This window comes from Schistocerca serialis, chromosome 3, assembly GCF_023864345.2.
Source record: "Schistocerca serialis cubense isolate TAMUIC-IGC-003099 chromosome 3, iqSchSeri2.2, whole genome shotgun sequence".
NCBI lineage: Eukaryota > Metazoa > Arthropoda > Insecta > Orthoptera > Acrididae > Schistocerca > Schistocerca serialis.
Window position 1 is genome coordinate 1,010,633,220 of NC_064640.1, and position 8,757 is coordinate 1,010,641,976.

Here is an 8,757-nt window from a genome sequence, read left to right on the forward strand (position 1 = left end):
AAGTTCTAGGCGACTGATGACCTCAGAAGTTAAGTCGCATAGTGCTCAGAGCCATTTTTTGCAAGATAGTTTGCTTGTTAAATCAATTAATGGCGTATTTTAGTGCATTATAAGTTTTTGGAGTTGTTCATGAAGCAGAAACCTTTCAAAAACGTAGCCACTGTAGGAAGCTTGTGTTTGCACTAGAGCACATTGTCAGTTACAGAAATGCTTTATTTGACATTTTAAAACATTCGCACACTTGAAAAATTCATCGATACAGTCAACAGAGAGAGATACTGGCACACTGCACTGCATAACCGTGAGATGTGGCTATCTTGTGCTGTCTTGTGACACATGTCGCAGCCCCTACAAACAGCCTTCTTGCATGTGCCAGGACTTGTGGCCACTGGTCCCTCGCATTTCTGCCAGCAGCGGCGCAGCTACCCATCACTGCTTACATAAGCGGTGCCGTGCAGTGATCGGCGCAATGCCAAGTGTATAGACTGCCAATTCATTGTTATTTCCCTAAATGGCACAGCCTGCTCCTGACACGAGTGCTCAAAAAGAGGTGAAGGCACGTGTCCATCCTCACCGCACCTCAAGCCACAGAGCGCTCCTCGAGTAGCACAGACTCGCAACCTCTTAAAATCACTCCACATGTCGGCCATTAGACGGCAGCAGCAGCTCTCATTTTCATCACATGTGAATTAGTGCACCCAAGTCTTTGATTCAGACCCTCACACAACCCTAAACACATAGGTTGAGTCATACATACCAGACTTTGCTTCGATACACAAATGAACCCTCACACATGCCATGTCAGGGACGTTGAATAATACACTGGAACATTTATATGGTCTGTTAACCCGCCAGGTTAGCTGAGGGTGCTAATACGCTGCTTCCTGGAGTCGGGTAGGCACGCCGGCCCCGAATCGAATCCGCCCAGCGGATTAACGACGGCGGCCGGTGTGCTGGCCTGCCTGGATCTGGTTTTTAGGCGGTTTTCTTCATCCCACTAGGTGAATACTGGGCTGGTGCCCATGTTCCTCCTCAGTTACACTACTCGCAGACATTTGAAAACATTCGTACTATTTCATGGCTCACACTAGACACAGACAACTGTGGTACACTAATTCCGTCCCGAGGGGTATGGTGTGGCGACAAGAAGGGCATCCGGCGACTCCCTGACGCCAACATCGCCAAATCCATAGTAACAGGGCCGACCCCTAGTTGAATTGGGACAAAGGCCAAAAGCAAACGACGATGAAATTTATATGGGCTGTTAAACATCATGTAGGCGCGGACTGCAGCACATGATCAGTGTTATTTGCCTATCTAACCTTCAGACAGCGGCCGCATTCAATTCGTTAAGGCACCATCGCATAAACTCAGTGCACGTGAATAAATATGCACTATGATGTACCTGTATAACCTCCAGACAAAGGCTGCATTATGTATATTAAGGGAAACTCTCATACCTCCCTGACAGAGAAGTTCAATATACATTGGTAAATTTGTATGATCTGTTAATCATTCTCTACACACAGGCTACAGGGCACATGCACAGTATAATTTGTCTATCTAACCTCCAGTCAGTGGCAGCATTCAATATCTCCTACACGTTAACGGATCCTCACACAAATGAAATGCACCTGAATAAATAGACGATATGTGTATCTGTCTAACGTCCAGACAGTTATTCCATTCTGTACATATGGAGACTGTCTTCCAATCCTGCAAGACAGATGCATAAGTACCGTCCCTCCTGTTCATCCAGGTCTTTTCTCCTACTGACTGGAAAAATGGCAGTCTGTTGTTATCCTGTTGGCTGGATGCATAAGATTTGGTCGCCAGCAACACAAGCTATACGCACATGCATCTTGCCTCCCACTCCACTCGACCCCCAGTGACTGTATGTACGAGGGTTGGAACTTTAATAGCGGTTCCGGACTGAAGCGCCTAGAACCGCACGGCCAGCGCGGCCGGGACTCTTCGTTCAACTTTTGACCCAATCTACACTCCTGGAAATTGAAATAAGAACACCGTGAATTCATTGTCCCAGGAAGGGGAAACTTTATTGACACATTCCTGGGGTCAGATACATCACATGATCACACTGACAGAACCACAGGCACATAGACACAGGCAACAGAGCATGCACAATGTCGGCCCTAGTACAGTGTATATCCACCTTTCGCAGCAATGCAGGCTGCTATTCTCCCATGGAGACGATCGTAGAGATGCTGGATGTAGTCCTGTGGAACGGCTTGCCATGCCATTTCCACCTGGCGCCTCAGTTGGACCAGCGTTCGTGCTGGACGTGCAGACCGCGTGAGACGACGCTTCATCCAGTCCCAAACATGCTCAATGGGGGACAGATCCGGAGATCTTGCTGGCCAGGGTAGTTGACTTACACCTTCTAGAGCACGTTGGGTGGCACGGGATACATGCGGACGTGCATTGTCCTGTTGGAACAGCAAGTTCCCTTGCCGGTCTAGGAATGGTAGAACGATGGGTTCGATGACGGTTTGGATGTACCGTGCACTATTCAGTGTCCCCTCGACGATCACCAGGGGTGTACGGCCAGTGTAGGAGATCGCTCCCCACACCATGATGCCGGGTGTTGGCCCTGTGTGCCTCGGTCGTATGCAGTCCTGATTGTGGCGCTCACCTGCACGGCGCCAAACACGCATACGACCATCATTGGCACCAAGGCAGAAGCGACTCTCATTGATGAAGACGACACGTCTCCATTCGTTCCTCCATTCACGCCTGTCGCGACACCACTGGAGGCGGGCTGCACGATGTTGGGGTGTGAGCGGAAGACGGCCTAACGGTGTGCGGGACCGTAGCCCAGCTTCATGGAGACGGTTGCGAATGGTCCTCGCCGATACCCCAGGAGCAACAGTGTCCCTAATTTGCTGGGAAGTGGCGGTGCGGTCCCCTACGGCACTGCGTAGGATCCTACGGTCTTGGCGTGCATCCGTGCGTCGCTGCGGTCTGGTCCCAGGTCGACGGGCACGTGCACCTTCCGCCGACCACTGGCGACAACATCGATGTACTGTGGAGACCTCACGCCCCACGTGTTGAGCAATTCGGCGGTACGTCCAGCCGGCCTCCCGCATGCCCACTATACGCCCTCGCTCAAAGTCCGTCAACTGCACATACGGTTCACGTCCAAGCTGTCGCGGCATGCTACCAGTGTTAAAGACTGCGCTGGAGCTCCGTATGCCACGGCAAACTGGCTGACACTGACGGCGGCGGTGCACAAATGCTGCGCAGCTAGCGCCATTCGACGGCCAACACCGCGGTTCCTGGTGTGTCCGCTGTGCCGTGCGTGTGATCATTGCTTGTACAGCCCTCTCGCAGTGTCCGGAGCAAGTATGGTGGGTCTGACACACCGGTGTCAATGTGTTCTTTTTTCCATTTCCAGGAGTGTATATCCAGATGAGCGCGTATTAATGGTTAATTATAATAAGACGTACGCAAACATCGCTGTACCCCCATCCTGCGAGACCTTACGTAGTGAAATCTAACCAATATCGAGAGATGGCGGTAGACCTTTTGTGCTGGCCATCAGACCGGGCCATGTGCACTGTTATGTCACACTGTTTGACTTACCATGGGCATTCATGTCGATTGTAAATTTGAAAATTTGTGGTAAGATCTTATGGGACCAAACTGCTGAGGTCATTGGTCCCTAAGCTTACACACTATTTAATCTAACTTAAACTAACTTACGCTAAGGACGACACACACATCCATGCCCGAGGGAGGACTCGAACCTCCGACGGGGGTACCCACGCGGTCCGTGACAAGACGTATTGGAGCACGCGGCTACCCCGCGTGGCTCATATTTATCCTCTCTTCATGCGGTATCATGACGAGTTCGTGATGGATCGGCGATACCCTGTGCGAGCATGGCCCATCCTCTGGCGTGCTGTCCATCCTTCGTACTTGAACTCGGTTGCTCGATCCTCATGGTACGTTCTAGTAAATCACAAGTACTTGACATGGGCCAGACTGCACGTAGTTAACATGGGTGATTCGGATTCCCCCTTTGCACATATTACGGGGCTATAGACAGAGATGAACACCGTTTAGTGTGTGGAAAGGCGATGGACACGTCGTATCACAGTTATTTCCATTTTCACTTATTGCAGTAGTGCGTACCTGATTGTTTTGTCTTGCTGCCTTTTATGACGTATTGTATTTTTTCCTTATTTTAAATGTGGCTCCATGTGAAAAGTATAGAATAAACTTCAAATATGTTCGCTTTCTGTTAGTAAAAAAATTAAAAAAAGAATCGTATTACTCTTATAATTTTCTGCCTTTTATGGAAATTTGTAATGTTTTGTTATGTGGTTCCTTGTGAGAAGCGAGTAATTAAAAAAATTGTAAAGTGACAGGCTAGGGATTCAAAAGCGCGTGCCCAAAGTAGTAAAACAGCGCTTGTGCTTGGCATGGTTTCGGTAAGTACTCGGTAGGTTACCGGAAATATGCGGCACCAAATGTCTAAGCACAGGTCACGCAATTACCTTAAAACATTTGTTCCATCGCATTCAGATAAGGTGAATCTGCTCCTCATGACATTACCGTCTGTTCACTATCATGACCTCAAACAACTGCAGCACGATTCTGGTATTGTGACACGGAGAGTTATCCTGCTGGAAGACGCCGTCCACGTCGGGAAAGATATCAAGCATGAGGGAATCCAGGTAGTCCGTAATCATGTTCACGTAGTCCATAGCTGTCACGGTGCGTTCGATTACTACCACCGGTCGCATGGAAGCCACTCGAATGTCCCACACACCGTAATACTGCCCCCACTGACCTACGCCCGTGATGCGGTGCATTTCGAGCAGCAGCTTGCGCGGTTAACAGCATATTGTGATTCGACCAGCTGCTTGGTCTAACAAGAATCGTCATTTGTCTGACCCAGAGACGCATTTCCATTTACCCATGGCCCAGTCTCAATGACCCCGTGTCCACTGCAATTAGGATAGGCTATGTCGTTGGGCGAAAGTGGGAAAAAGTAGGCATCGTCTTTCGCTGAGCTCCGTGTTCAACAATGTGCGTTGAACGGTGCGCTCCGAAACACTTGTGCCTGTACCAGTATCGTACTCTGTCGGCAGTCTGCTTCACAGAGCGGCAAGCGTCCAACGTCCACTGTAGTGTAACGACGTAAAATGATTTTCTTTTGACATATGACCATGTGCAGACTTCGTCACCTACGTCAGTTACAAAACACTTCAAAATTTTTTAAATTCTTTTTAAAGTTGTCTCTGAATGGTTCTTGAAATAAACTGTAATTAAAACATCATCATTTGAGTCGTATGCACAGAATTACGTCACTCACTCTAATTGGTTTGCGCAAACTTTTTTCAATTTAGATGTCGTTTGTTTCTTCTCAGAAATTGTATTAATGCAAGTTATCTGCCTCAAAAAATATTAAAACCACATCTAATAAACTTTTAAGACTCAAAAGCGCGATGAACGTTGTCAAAAATTAATAATCTTGTCAAATAAATCAGTAATACTTCTTCCTTAATATAATTCTTCATAAATAAATTCTCGGAACACGTATTTAAACTTTTGTAGTATACACTAGTTTATTATCTTCACATATACTACGTGAACATGAGCCTTGACAAGATAGGACTGAACATTTACAACATGATTAAACTTTCTATGACGTCATTGTTGTAGAAACATAACAAATTCTTTTTTTTCAGTTTTTAGAAGCACGACGCAACAACTCTGTTTCAGGATCTTCTGTTGCTCTTTGGCTGTCGACCCGCGACGTGTAGTGGCCAGCAATTTTCTCTCTGGTCCCGGCAGTGAGGATGCTGTCTCCGTTCGTTGTGCCGCCCTCTCCGTACATGAAACATAAAAATAAATACAAAACTTTATATAATTCACAAACATTACAAATATGACAAAATACATAAACAAAACACTAAATTAAGCTTATATTCACCTGCAAACAGGGCTGACACTGGTGGATGGGTGACGCTTCAATTTCGCGTCCCAGTACACCACGTTCTGTGATGAAGCGTGGATGTCCAACACCTTGTCGCCTAATCGTTGTTCCAACGTTCTTCAATCAGTTTCCAAGGATGCTCACACCAGTAGCAGGCTAACAGCGGACCATCTTCGTCGTTTCCGAAATGTTCGGACACCTGTCCTTTGCCAAAGTAACTGATGTCAGTAGATTTCGGAATTTACTTGCCACGTCACATGTCTGCAAAGCCAGCCGGTGGCATTCAGTCTCACTGTGAGTGACGGACAAAACTTTTTGGCTCATCAATGTGTGTGCTCAGCAGCAGATGAGTGAGTATTGACTGTAGCACTAAATTAAATCCGCCCTGAATAACAGGGTAGCTAACGTAATTAATATTTCAGACAAGCAAGGTAAAACATAAAATGGTTCAAATGGCTCTGAGCACTATGGGACTTAACTGCTGTGATCATCAGTCCCCTAGAACTTAGAACTACTTAAACCTAACTAACCTAAGGACATCACACACATCCATGCCCGAGGCAGGATTCGAACCTGCGACCGTAGTGGTCACGCGGTTCCAGACTGTAGCGTCGAGAACCGCACGGCCACTCCGGCCGGCAAGGTACAACATACACACTACATTTGACAACTGGAGGGTAACCTTGTGACTATTCTAAAACATCTGACGGTGAGGGAACGCCCGAAACGCCAATTGTTGAAATAAAGTGCAAAACAGTCAGTTGTTGTTTGATTTCCTCAAACAGTTGTGTATACTTCCGCGGTATTTAGTCACACCCCACGTGTGTAAAATAAAGTTAGTTTAATGTTTTTTTTTTTTTTTTTTTTTTTTTTTTTTTTTTTTTTTTTTTTTTTTTTTTTTTTTTTTTAGACACTGCCTGTATGCGATGTTACACGCGTTGGTTGTTAGGACACGTAGTTCGATTTGTGAGTGACTGTGAGTGACAGTAAGTAAGTGAATGCCAGGACTAGTCACCTACGAACAGAATCGGAAGCTATTTTCGTACGATTTCGAACGTACGTTGCCGCGGTTGCGTGCAGCGGCGGTTTGATTGCAGGTCAACAGCGGTCAGCCAGCAGGCATACAGCAGGTCAGCAAAGGTGAGAACGATTGCGGCACGTGGGCCTGCGCAAACAGGCCAGAGGTTACAGCAGGAAGAGCACGGCGTATTGGCGCAGTGCTCCCGCCAGAAGGAAGATCAGTCACAACGCACTACAGCAAGTCGTAGAGATAGTAGCCCAGTGAAACAAAACTGACTTGGAAAGTAGGGAAGTGTAATAAGGACACTGCTCTCCATGTTATACATTAACGTCTACGATTCAAGGAACTTTAAAAAAGCTCGGAAAATCAGTCGCTCTACAACATGAAAAACGTGTCATAGATTGCACGACAGTTCGATACCGGCTAGCTAGTCTGCACTGCCAGTGTGGGCAGAGGCTTTGGGTATAATGAGTGAGTAGCACACAGTAAACGTATCGGACAAAATAATAGTCATTCGCTTAAAAGAGCACACTGGTCGGTTTTGAGGTGCTATCTGTGGTGTACCAGGTTTTCATGTGCCAACTCCCCCGTTTTCCCCACCACCGACTTAAGTTGGGCATTTAAGTCGTGTTCATGTGCCAGTAGATTGCAAGCAATCAGCGGAGTAAAATTGGTTGAATCTGGGACGTGACAGAATAGCAGAAAGCAACTATCGAGTCTGGAAGGACCCTAACTAAACCGTTAGTGAAATTGTTCGATTTTTCGGTGTATCTGTAGTGTTGGCAGAAGAGCCAACACTGTGTTTCTAGAAGAGGCCGAAATGCACGCGTTTAATTACACGCTGACTGGCGTGAGGTCTGGAACAGTTAAAGGAATTAATAGTAGCAAATAAAGTAAGTAGTTGATATAATACTTAACTTTAATCCACAATTGTAGAACATCGCTCTTGATGATACATGCTTCACATAATAAATATCAATTGAGTACGACGCCTTGCTATGCTAACTATCGTTTCGGCAAATGAGAGCTTATTTGTCAGTGAACCATTGCTATGAACGTCGGCTGTGCAACTGGGGCGAGTGCCAGTACGTCTCTCTAGACCTGCCGTGTGGTGGCGCTCGGTCTGCTATCACTGACAGTGGCGACACGCGGGTCCGACGTATACTAATGGACCGCGGCCGATTTAAAGGCTACCACCTAGCAAGTGTGGTGTCTGGCGGTGACACCACATTCATGCCCCGCAAATCGGCGTACGGTTGTGTTATAAGGCTTCCGCCCGCCGTGGGGAGGACCCCATGTTGACGTATGCGACGAGGCGGGGAGCCTAACAACAGGTGAGGCTGTGCCACCCGCACCCGGCCATTCGGTCCGAGGGGACTAGGAAACGCCGGAAAACCTAGTCCAGGGTGCACGCCAACATGCAGTGTATGCGTCCGTAGAGAGACAGGAGGGGCCGAAGGGTCGACCTCCATCGCGTCGGGGTACCCGACGGGCGTAGACGACATGTGGTCCGGAGCGGGCAAGAGTTCCATGTCGGAGGACAGCTGGTCACGGGAAGCGATCGGCAGCGCGTGACCCATGGAGGCGCCTGGCGGCTGCAGCGAAGCGTCCACTGCGGGCGGCGCCGGCGGGAGAATAGGCGGCGTCGGCGGCGGCGCGTCGCCACGGGGCAAAATGGAAGGCAGCGTCGGTAACACCTGGGGATGAGGCGAGCCAGTAGATGGGTCCCCAGGGCGCTGACCGGACGGCACCGTCGCTGAAAGCAGACGGG